The following is a 13,359-nucleotide window of genomic DNA, read 5'->3' as shown; positions in this document are numbered from 1 at the left end:
TATTATACGTCTTTGTTTGTAAGATGTTATGTTTTAGCATATATATTGTGTATGTAATCACATCTAAAAAAGCAATCTTCTAACAGCAAACTATTGACTTAGTACAGTTGTGTTGCGGTTTGAAATGTGAGTAAGCCAGTTTAATAGACATGGACTTAACATAATCTTAAGTTAATATATCTTTCGGCACCAATCTATGGGCGGTGACCGCGTAGTATCAGGTCCATTTGCTCGTCCGCCTATATTATATTATATGATATATTGTTTTCATAATAACGTTTCATTTTAAATTCGTGGTAAGTTAAAATATTTAAAGTGGTTTTTTTAACGTTCGGGTAATCCTTATGACGTTACATTTGCTTTGCGGACTATATGGGTAGGTACCATCCCACTTATAAATTATTCTACGTCCAAACGTCAATACTCTGCATTGCTGTGTTTCGAGTTGAAGGATGAGTGAGTCAGTTACAGGTACTAGGGATTTACCTTTTTTGATGTGAAACAAATGTAAACCCACTCGTATGCCGTGACGTCAAACGGTATAACGCTCTCTTATGCTGTCATGCCCGCTCTACGACAACGCTCTGTACTCCCTGGTGTGTGCGCCGATTATATAATATGTTGATATATATTATTATAATATAAAGAAAAATATATTTACGTTACGATCAGAACTCGTTTATCTTAATTACTCTTCATATTTATTTATTGTGATGTGTGCTTTTCTTATAGTTACTTTAATTAAATTTCGCGCGCGTTCCGTGATGGCATTTTTTTTTTGTAAATGGTTTAGATGTGCCAGCAGAACAGATAAATAATCTATCTTACGTCACGTATAGATATAATTTGAAATCACATCGACGGTAGCGCATTTGTTTTTTTTTTATTTCGAACAATTAATACGTATCACAAGGACAGTTTAAGACGTGGTTATCGTGCTATAGGAATGGTCACCACTTTCCACCGTGTCCTTATGTTCTCGGTCAGTTAGGATATTATCATTTATATAATATATTATTTATCCAGTCATTATAAATTTTTTTTTTGCTATTTATTTACGACTGACAAAAAAGGAGTTATCCTTCAAGGAGGTTCATGTATACAGTAACAGCCTGTTAATGTTCCACTGCTGGGTTAAGGCATCCTCTCCCTTTTGAGGAGAAGGTTTGGAGCTTATTCCACGCTGCTATAATGGTTGGTTCATGTATGAATATATGTAATTAAATTTATTTATTCCACCACAACATTTTAATGCCGTGTGCAGATTTGGATGAATGGAATATTTTTAGAATCCTTACAAGATTCCGTGTGGCACTGTCATTTTTTAAATTTTTTTTAATTGGATTATATTTTGATATTATTCCAGATATGATAATTACTGTTTAGTGTTTTATGCATCCGATAATGAAACGGAGTTTTAGGATCTTCATTCAGACTTTCGTGTCTGTCTATCGTGTCCATCTGTAACAGTGTATTTTTTTAAACCATATTTTAGCCCATTTGAGTAAGACTCAAAGACGCTAGCGCGATGGCCTAGAAGCCGAGATGGCCTAGTGGTTATCGTGTAGTGGGTAGCGTGAATCGTAACCGATGATCGTGGGTTCAAACCCGGGCAAGCACCACTGAATCTTCATGTGCTTAATTTGTGTTTATAATTTATTTCTTGCTTGACGGTTAAGGAAAACATTGTGGGGAAACTTGCATGTGTCTAATTTTATTGAAATCCTGCCACATGTGTATTCTACCGACTTTTGCTTATTCTGTGATGAATATTGGATTGAATCAACTGTATTTGTTTTGGTTAGGATACCGGATTCCCTTGACCTTTGCTGCTCTGTTATATCTGCAAAGTCGCAGGTCTATTTGGGTAATTTGTCGCAATCAACTACCTAGGACGCAATACCCAATAATAATCTTAATACTTGTTATGTTATGTTATGTTATGCACTAGCGGCCCGTCCGGACTCAGTCCGGTTTGAACAATTATCTATCTTAGTAAATTTTTTATAGGAACATTTTTGATACTTTGGGTTACTCGCTGATAATGAAGCGTTCTCTGGTGAAAGAGTTTTTAAAACCGGTTTGGTAGTTATTGAGTTTATCCATTACAAACAAACATACATGCAACAAAATCAAATCCTATCTCTTTATAATGTTAGTATATGGAATGCATAATAATTATATACGAAGTGGAAGTTTGTTCTAGAAATAAAATATTGTAAATATTGTTGCAGAAGTTGGCAATCTCTATATCCGTGAGCGTTTTAGCTCTGCTCTGTTTACCGCAGTCAGTTTTACTGCGTTATTGTTCCAGCGATATAATTTACTTTTTAAAAACCGTCTTAAATTAAAAAAAAAAAACATTTAAACATTGTTGTTTGAATTTTGAAGTAGTTTCAGATTTGTTTTATATGATTCTGTATCGACGAGAATAGCAATAGTACTCATATACTTGGTGGTAGGGCTTTGTGCAAGCTCGTCTGGGTAGGTACCACCCACTCATCAGATATTCTACCGCAAAACAGCAGTACTTGGTATTGTTGTGTTCCGGTTTGAAGTATGAGTCAGTGTAATTATAGGAAAAAGGGAATAGCATCTTATTTCCCAAGGTTGATGGTGCATTGTTGATGTAAGGAATGATTAATATTTCTTGCAGCGCTGATGTTTTTGGGCGGTGGTGCCCTTCAGGTGGCCCATTCGCTCGCCTGATATTGTGTAATGTTTGATAAGAAATGTACCGAAATAAAATGAAATAGAGTATTTTATCGTTTTATTAACTTCGACGTACTTATCATGTCAGGCATGATGGATTAGTAATAACAATACGACGTTGGTCTGAACGTTCGTCTCATTGCCTCCAATAGTTGGCTGATTCAATTCGCCCAGAGGATCGGAATTGCGATTTATAGGTTAGGGAATAAAAGAAGGAACTCGGTTTCAAATATGATATAAACACCGTATTGAATAGGTTCAATAAGACTGTAACAGAATGAAAACCATATATTGAAAATTGACATTCCTAGCCAGCGCCTCTTAAAATACAAATTTTTACACAAAAATATTTTTTTTGCTTATATTAATATATAATATATGTTTTGCTTATATTTTATACTTAATTTCATTATTATAATTCAACGGGTAAATGATAAAAGTACGCGATCATGTTTTGTAATTTTTTTATACTTGATTTGTATATATTTATTGAATAACCGTAATGTAAATATTTTTTCTGCGAATAAATGTCTAATTAATTTTTTTTAATGTTTATAGATTTTGTTTGTAAATCGATCAATGTCGCGGCATTGAATACAATATAATTATATGTATGTAATAATTTATGTACTACATATTCATACAATGAGTCTAGTGGCTAGAACACCTGAATCTTAACCGATGATTGCGGTTCAAACCCGGCGTCACTGAATTTTCATGTGCGTAATTCGTTTTTTTTTTTTAAATATAATTTGTTTCTATAATCATCTCGTTCTCGGCGGTAAAGTAAACTAACATACTGAGAAAAACCTGCATGTGTTTGATGGGAAATCTTCCACATGTGTATTTGAGCAGTGTTGTAAGTTGAACTCTTTCTTTGCAAAAAGGAGGAGATGTCTTATCCCAGCCGTGGGACATTTACATGTCTATCACAATAACTATCACATTTTAAAAATAATACACAAATAATAATAATCGTATATTATAAATAGATTAAGTTGTTAAATGAGAAGTCGACGCCATGTTTTATTAGCATATAAATTTCCAGTAAAAAGAACGTTTACATTTTAGTCACACATTCAGTGCGATACGCGAGTGCAACACGTATTCCATTTTTAAATTTAAACTTAAAATTATCTGGTCAAGGTCGATCAGATTCTGACGTATCTTTTCGGCCAGTGCGTTTTGATGTTTGTATATATATATACATATATAACTTTTTTTAAATCGCGCTTTTAATGTGTTATTGATTTAATTTTATATATTAGTGTGTGTTATTTTAAAACGAGAATGAAATGTTTTTAAAAGGAAAAAAATGTTATCCTTTAATCATATTTAGATTAAAAATAAATACGCACGGTTATGTGCAAAGTTTTTTTTTAAATTGATTTCTTTAAACGTTAACGTTACCATGACCTAGGCTTTATTTTATACGCTGACAGATGCACAATATCAAAGCAGTCTCTCTCGTGACCCCGAGCCATACAGAGGTCTCTTATAAAAAGTTAATTAATTATAATTGGCCTTTTAAATAAACGATGTTATTGTTCGAGATTTAAAAGATAACATAAAATTTTCGCGCGCTTTTTAATAATTTTGCGGTACTGCGGTAGTTTTAACCTGTCCGCTAGTGATGTGACTGCGGTTTTTGTTATTGATTTAGTTCCGTTTCTTGAGTGCGATTCGGCGAAGTTTATTAAGTGGACCGACATACGATCGCGGCTGGACATGTGATATATACACCGTTTTAGGAATATATTTTGTGAAATATTAAGTTTATATTTGAGTTATATATAGAAACATCATCTGACGATAAATATTATGTATGTGTTCAAATATAAAATAAGCGTGAGTATATCAGGTTATATCCTGTAATGCGCGTAATTTGTGCCGTGGTATACAGTATTGTATGACAGTTACAATACGAACTCGAACTGTTAACACTGTTTTTTTTTTTAATATTCGTTTCGGTTTTTTTTTTTATAAGTAGTGACTGAAGGTCTTCAAATCTTAAGTCCAATGTGTGCTATATTTGAATGTCTTATTTTTATTAATTGAAGTATTTTTTTATTGTGACTCAGGGTTAAAGATTATTAGTTTCATATTTTGAGTTTATAGCTGACGATTTGGATAGTCGCCATGGAGTCTGTCCTGCTAGCCGTATTCTGTATTGTAGTTACAGTTCAGCTACAGCACTTGTGGGGCCAAATACCTCATTTAATGGATATAACTAACATTAATCCACATTATTAATCCGTGCTTACTCGATACGAAATAAATTAATGTATTATTCAATGTCAGTATAATTAGTGTTACATATTCGTGTAATGACCTCGTTGTTGGTGTTACGCCGGTTATTTCACGTGACCTGCTTGTAAATCGTTGTCTTGTATGCCAGGATTAGACAAAATGAAGCTCGCGAGGCTGTGCTCTCGATTTCCGTGTTGAGAAAGCTGGCACTCGGAGTTTGCGAATGGTCTTCGTTGTTTTTATGTGTGAGTTTTTTGGTTCCTTGGAGTCTCGTTGGTGTAGTGCCTCATTATAAGGCTGCAGAAAACTTAATCATGAATCAATACTGTTTGGATAATAAATCTTATCGCCGTCCACTGCTGGACGAAAGCCTCCCCCAAGAACGCCAACCATCCCGATCTTGGGCAGTCCGCATCCATCCATTATTACAATTTTCTATATAGAAATACTTGGCAATGTTAAACTTATATGCCCCAAATTTGAGTATCTTAACGTTTTAGTATTTTTGAATACTATGTTTCCTAAGTTATCATCAGTTGTCGCAAAGTTACCTCAACCCATTATACTATATCTTTCCTTTACTCAAATTAGTATTTGAGAGCACTTAAAGTGTTTTCCAATTGCAATTTTTTCAGAACTGTAGAACTATTTTCTAAGAACAGTGACCACAGTGACAGTCTAAATGATACACACATCAAAATCGCGTATGATCATATATACCATTACCATAATTCGGCTTTCAGCATTTCACGAGTGAGATACGATGTGATTCCTTACGTAATAGCACTGATGGCTTGATTATACTTGATATGAGATGCGTATTTAGTCAAAAAGATGCAGTGAGTAATTAAATTATTCTTTTTAAATTTATTTTAGTACATAAATAATGCATATGCAATATATGCATAGGCAATAGCAGCCGAGATGGCCTAGTGGTTAGAACGCGTGAATCTTAACTGATGATCGTTGGTTCAAACCCGGGTTCAAGCACAACTGAATTTTCATGTGCTTAATTTGTGTTTATAATTCATCTCGTGCTTGGCGGTGAAGGAAAACATCGTGGGGAAACCTGCATGTATCTAATTTCATTGAAATCGTGCCAACCCGCATTGGAGCAGCGTGGTGGAATAAGCTCCAAACCTTCTCCTCAAAAAGGGAGAGGAGGCCTTAGCCCAGCAGTGGGACATTAACAGGCTATTTCTGTTCTGTTCTTCTGTATGTATATAAAAGTACTTCAATATGGTATCAGTATTAATTTTAGGCAAACAATCCAAAAAAATAATTTTCCAAATCACATCATAAATGACGGTATGAGCTAACAAACATAAAAAATACAACCGAATCAAAATTCGTTCAGGTTCAAAACACTTTTCCTTTTTGTGAATTCGATTAAAGATACGACCTACTTTCAATATTTATGTTAATTAAGCGAACGCTTTAAGCATGTAAAGGAAATGAGATTGTCTTTAAAATATATATTTTAATATAAACGGATCGCACGGCTTTCCGGCGTGATTGGTGATAAATCACGTGAAGCATCAGTGGCTTAACGCGGTTTCTAAAGCGCTGGAGTTAAGTCAAGTAAACCTCAAAATATTAATTCAATATAGAAATGTTACTCTAGTTTATTGATTGACAATATTCCACCAGTTAAGATAGAATTGACTTCCAAACCCAGGTCGGCTGGTAAAGTTTTATTGACAGAAAACTCTACAACTTCTCACATCTCCAAAGATTTAAGGACTTCGGGATATGCCTTTATAATCGTAGTAATACATGTGGCGGAATGTCATTCGACTCGTGCTGGTTTTCTCACGATATTTTCGTCAATGCCGAACATGAGATAAATAACTAGTAACATTATAAATTTGGAGGTTTTTGTCGTCTGTTTGTTACAACATTCCGAGATTATAATCCGACACTTCGATGTGTCCACGATACTTTCTTTCGCCGAGCACGAGATGAATTATAAACACAAATATATTTCAACGGAATGCATTGCCATTGATAATTAAACGATAACCGTCGGTTTATTTGCAATCCGTTCCAGCAATTTTTCATGCAAATGGCTTCGTATTATTGAAGGTCAGTAAACATGCGATTCCAATCGATTGATCTGGAATTTATTTATGTATATAGTAAAGTGTGGATTGTGTAATGCTTACGATTATTTTTAATGGAATTTAAAGTATGACGATGTTCTCATAGTTTTTGGCCATTCTTACGAGAGACTAGTCTTTCTATCTTCGTAGGACATATTAGAGTATACAAGTGTGTGCGTAAACACACACATAAGTCTCTATTTCCCTCACACTCATAATTCACTGACGATTTAACAACTTCGCCGACATTCAAAACGCCATTTTCACACAAATCCACAGATTCTCGGAAAAAATGCGTTTAAATTTTATATATGTATAATAATATATTTTTTTAATAATTTAAATTTTGAATTAATTAAAAAAAAATATATAGCTGTAAGTAAAGTAATTTATTGGTCGACATAAATCTAGTCTGTTGAAGTCGAAAAGCTGCTCACGACAAGATGAAAGAGATTGAATTAGTCAGTGCTCTGTATAGCACACGTTATAAAAGAATAAGAAAAAATATATAAAACTCGATCAACCCTCGATAAACGATAACAGGATTAAATGCAATATATCATACTAGCTTAAACACGCAGCTTAGTTAGCCCACGTGTAAGGAAATACAACATGTACATATGTATAAAGTTTCGTGATAATCGATTCAGTAATTAAGACGTGAAAGCTTAAAAAGATAAACAAACTAACTTACATATTTACGATATTAAAGTATTAGCTTCCGCCTGCGGGTTCGACCGTGTCTGAGGGAGAAAGAAGGTGTTAGGTACCCTTTGTCATTTTCTGCCAGTCCTCGATTATTCATTCCCGGTATAATCCATGCAGTACTTTTCTCTTCATTATTTCAATTCAAATGATAATTCCATTCAATGTTTAACTTGTTTATATATCTTATATCTCCTATATTAAATATGTATTGTATATAGCAGACGTAGTTTTGTGGATATTTGGGGTAGGAAACTACAATTAAAATGACATCGTAGAGAGATACAAGCTTCAATTGTATTGTGTTTGTAAACTAGCAAAATCCACGGCTTCGCTAGGTTTTTGGTCTTTATTTTAGTCTTGGTAACTCGCAAATAGCAACATTAACTTAAAAGAGACAGTTATTTTGAAATCACAAAACATTTCAATTGAATTTAAATCGTGCCGCCCATGGCATCAAATTTGTCAATCGATAAAATACTATATAAGTCCGATGGTTATGACGTCATAGATGTTGTTGATATATGACATTTATTTTTATCCAAGTAGATAAAGAAGAAAAATGTATGGTAGTATGTTCGTCCTCTATGTTTTCCTAAACTATTCATCTAATTATAATGAAACTCTGGTGAGGTGTTTTGGGAAAGCCAGCAAAAGTCCTGGCGTTTTTGCATAAAACTTTATATGTTTGTCCTTTTATATAAACGTTTGATGTAGACCCTTATTACAACCGTGCGTTTCATTCCTTATAGGCAAAGCACCTATAAGCCCTCCGGTGTTGCGAGTGTCCATGGTCGGTTGTAGTCACTTTCCATTAGGTGAGTCCTGCCGTTTGCTCTAACATAAAAATGGCCTAGTGGTTAGAACGCGTAAATCTTAACCGATGATCGTAGGTTCAAAACTGGGCAAGTACCACTGAATTTTCATGTACTTAATTTAATACACAGTTAAAATTGTGAGGAAACCTCCATGTGTCTAATTTCATTGAAATTCTGTCACTTGTGTATTATACCAACCCGCATTGGAGCAGCGTGGTGGAATAAGCTCCAAACCATCTCCTCAAAAGGGAGAGGAGGCCTTAGCTCAGCAATGGGACATTAACAGGCTGTTACTGTACTGTTACTGTCGAAGCCGGTATGCCGGTATGGATAGCAGTTTCATAAATGTAACTACATATTCGGTGTTCACCGAAGTATTAAATTGAGACAGCAACTTCTATCAAGAGTTGTTTAATCGTTAAACACGAGTACCGCTACGTTGACCACTCGGCCATGTTTGCCGGTAGTCGAATGACATTATGCAGTCAAGAGCGGCTTAAAGTTATTTCATTAATTATTTGCGAAAGAGCTATTATTTAAGCATTTTGGCATTTTGTGTTATAAAGGGTTGGTATGGAGTTTTGTGCGAATATGTTGTTAGGAATTAAATTCTGTGCAGTATTTGTTATGCTTCGTTGGGTTTGTATAGAGTATTATCTGCGTGCCTCTATCAGTTTGCGTTCATATTTTACGTTCGTGTTCGTGCTTATGTGTTTATTGATAGAATTAATCTTATGTACTATATTTAAAAAGCCGAGATGGCCCAGTGGTAAGAACATGTGAATCTTAACCGATGATCGTGGGTTCAAACCCGGGCAAGCACCACTGAATTTTCATGTGCTTAATTTGTGATTATAATTCATCTCGTGCTTTACGGTGAAGGAAAACATCGTGAGGAAACCTGCATGTGTCTAATTTCACTGAAATTCTGCCACATGTGTATTCCACCAACCCGCATTGGAGCAGCGTGGTGGAATAAGCTCCAAACCTTCTCCTCAAAAAGAGGAGAAGAGGCCTTTAGCCCGGCAGTGGGACATTCACAGGCTGTTACGGTACGGTACTATATTTAATAATTATTTATAATATACCTAATTCAAATAAGCGTTTCAGAAAACGTTTCAGATGGTGTAGATATTCATGGTGCGTTATATAATAATAACATGCAAGAAAATGCAATTTTCATGGTAATTTACTCAGTTATAATAATAACAAAACAAATTTATTTTTAGACGAGTTTAAAACGTGAGGTATAACAATTTCCGATCATATATTTCAATTATCGTTTACATCGTGATTTTAAATATATCACATGTTTATTATGTATGTTTGTGTATTTCTATGTAATATAATAACCTGCCTCGTTGGTCTAGTGGCCAGTGATCCTGGGTTCAATTCCCAGGCCGGGCCAATAAAAAGTTATTGGGATTTTCTGTCAGAAAATTCTCAGTAGCAGCCCGGGGTCTGGAAGTTGGATGGGTTTACACTCCTGTGCCTCGGAAAGCACGTAAAGCCGTTGATCCTCCGCCAGAACTCTTTCCGGTCGTACCGGATTGCTGTTCCATCGAATTATGACAGCTAGGGAATAGAGAGTGCACCTGTTTTTGCGCACACACTTGTGCATTATAATATCTTCTGCGCAGTTGGCTAAACTCTTTTGAGATTGGAAATCGTTCTGGAGGACCTTAATAAAATCATAAATAAATAATTGAATTGATCATTTTTCCGTGGGTCATGTAATTCATCTTTGTTATTTACAAATGTTATTTTCTGAAGTTCCTAAAGTTGGTTGATAGAGCTTTAAGCAATAAGTCCGCTGTTTGTATGAAAATATATATTTTGAGTTGTGCATTAATTAGTACCTGTACTAACAATAAAATGAATTGGTTATATTTTTTTGTGTATAATATAAATAAAAAGTTTGATTTCGTAGAGCCGCTTTAGAGATACACATTGCTTATTTAATATAAGATAAAGTAAATAATTTTTAATGCTTAATATATGTATATAGTGATAAATGAACATATGTATATATTTATTATACATATTAGACGGATTTTGACCTCGATGATACTTCTTATAGCTTTTCTTATATACCTAGGAAGTGCACTTTAAACTGCTCCTTATATCCGTTTGGAACTCTGTAAGTATATAAATGTATGTAATTTGGATAACAATACAACTATTTAATACCATCGATCTGATGATGGAGTTTTCAGCTATTGATGATTTAAATCTTTTCTTATATATCATGGATTACTAGCAACATTGTTCCATAAACAATTTCATCTTGAATTAACGCGATGTCATTGGTCGGTATTTGGAATTATCTATGGTATTTATGGATTCGTGAATGACGTTTTGAATGCCGGCGAATTTGCTATCGGAATTTAGGAAGTAAATATAAATTGATATTAAATAGTTAAGTTGAATAGTGTTGTAGTATTTTATTTATTTATTGGATCACCAACAAAGTACACACAGATACATGATAGCACAAGTTCATAAAATAAATAAAAGAGGTGGTACCTCAATTAAAGGTGATAACTGCATGAACAATAACGCAACATACACATTGTAGCACAAAAGAAAAAACAAATAAAAGACAAATAAAAATTTCAACTTACAAAATAAAAAACAATGAAAAAAATTTTTATAAAGTTAAATAAAAATAATAATGTTAACTAAATATGTATACCTTAAGTATACTACAGTTATTTATTAATGGCATTATGGACCTTCTAAATTTAAGTATATTGTTGGTAAAGATGTTTACATCCTTGTCCGTGTCTACGCAATTACGGGTCCTTATATATACTACTGGTGGTAGGGCTTTGTGCAAGCTCGTCTGGGTAGGTACCACCCACTCATCAGATATTCTACCGCAAAACAGCAGTACTTGGTATTGTTGTGTTCCGGTTTGAAGGGTGAGTGAGCCAGTGTAATTACAGGCACATGGGACATAAAATCTTAGTTCCCAACGATGGTGGCGCATTGGATATGTAAGCGATGGTTGACATTTCTTACAATGCCAATGTCTAAGGGCGTTGGTGACCACTTACCATCAGGTGGTCCATATGCTCGTCCGCCTTCTTATTCTATAAAAAAAAAAACTACGTCCTAGGTTCGATTTTGAAGCTTTAGTTAACAATTTACGCCGTATCCGTATTTATTATTAATCAAGAACCGTTTGCAGTGAATATAGCGGAGCTATTAATCCCGTGGTATATGTAAATCAATAATTTGTTTATCTTTACCCCTTCGATTGGAATAAGCAATATAATTATTGTAGTGCAATTGACGTACCCAGAAACGGTTAAACATGGCATTCGTATATATAATTGTATATGATTATTACATGTTATGTACATAAATTTTATGGATTGAAGAAAAAGAGTAACTACTGAATTTCTTGCCGGTTTTTCTCAGTGGAATATACTTTTTTTTTATTTTATTCCTTTCGTTTGTTAATGATTTTAAAAGTGGTCATATACATACAATTATTATAAGTTCGCAGATTTTGTAAAATCATTTGAAACCAAATACTGCTTATTAATTTGCAATTAATTGCTATATAAGGAAAAGCTAAACTTGTGCTTAGATTTTCTTTTAACGAAGCGAGAGCGACAGAAAACTAAAGCTTCTATACACACATCTTTACAATATAAATATGAAGTAAATATAAATAACAATTTGAAATACTTATTTAAAAAAATAAAACAAACAAAAAGTTTAATTATATTTACGAATTATTCTTGTAAAATGTCGATTCTAAGATTTGCCTGAATAAAGTATATTTTCATTAAGATTTTTATTTAGTAAAGTAAGTTTTCTATTAATAGACCATCCTATTCCGCAAACTGAAACTATCATAAAACACTCGTATACTCTTGATGTAGGTCACACGTATAACAACTAAATAATTGTCACTGGCAACATTAATGGACGGACCAATTTTATTATTATAGATTACCTCTGACTTCAAACAACTGACTAGAAGTTTTTTGTAATCTACCCTCATTTCAGTCTGAAAACGTCCATAGGTGGACGAAGGCATCTCCTAAGAATTTCCACAATAGTCGGTCTTGTGCTACTCGTATCGAATCGCTTTCCGCGACCCTTACAATACAAATAATAGAATCTTTACAAAAATAATACGGCTGATGAGGTTTATTGTTAGTTTTTTTTTTTATCTCAGATTGATTGATTGATTATTTACTTAAAGAGGATAAAGACGCACGTAGTGAAGCAGTCACGTTTAACGCTGATAAAACCGCTACTGTCTAGTCTGTACTAAAATTATTATTGCGAAGTAACTTTGTCTGTTGCCCTTTCATGGCTACACCACTGAACCGATTTTTATAAAATTTTGTATGATACAAGCTTGAACACCAAGGAAGGACATAGGTTACTTTTTTTATCTTGAAAGCAAGACTACTGGTGGTAGGGCTTTGTGCAATTTCGTCAGGGTAGGTACTATCCGCTCATCAGATATTCTAACGCAAAACTGCAGTACTTGGTAACGTTGTGCTCCTGTTTGAAGGGTGAGTGAGCCAGTGTAATTACACGCACAAGGGACATAACATTTTAGTTCCAAAGGTTGGTGGCGCATTGGCGATATAAGCGATGATTAACTTTTCTTGTGTGTGACCATCTTACCTTACCTTACCATCAGGTGGCCCATATGCTTTTCCGCCTACCATTGTATAAAAAAAAAGAGTGAATTGGCATTTCCTACAAGCAGGTTTCATCTAACCTCCACCTCATGTTAAATG

The 13,359-nt window shown here is 34.1% G+C and overlaps 1 protein-coding gene across 8 annotated transcripts in view; it reads left to right on the top strand.

Annotated features, from left to right (window-relative positions):
• Nucleotides 1-13,359, top strand: part of LOC126779283 (adenosylhomocysteinase-like 1) — a 50,782-nt gene that overhangs the window by 21,459 nt on the left and 15,964 nt on the right. For 3 of the 8 annotated variants that reach the window (XM_050503270.1, XM_050503265.1, XM_050503262.1), the window contains exon 1: nucleotides 4,193-4,560. The exons of 2 other annotated variants lie outside the window; for them this stretch is intronic. The gene's annotated coding sequence lies outside the window, so the exon portion shown is untranslated. Of the gene's footprint in view, nucleotides 1-3,800; nucleotides 3,903-4,192; nucleotides 4,561-13,359 lie in introns of those variants that run through there. 3 more of the 8 variants (XM_050503267.1, XM_050503263.1, XM_050503266.1) reach the window with 2 other exon arrangements.

The sequence above is a fragment of the Nymphalis io genome, chromosome 28 (assembly GCF_905147045.1).
Source record: "Nymphalis io chromosome 28, ilAglIoxx1.1, whole genome shotgun sequence".
Classification (NCBI taxonomy): Eukaryota; Metazoa; Arthropoda; class Insecta; order Lepidoptera; family Nymphalidae; genus Nymphalis; species Nymphalis io.
The sequence above is the reverse complement of the archived record's forward strand: the minus strand, read 5'-3'. Positions and strand labels throughout refer to the sequence as shown.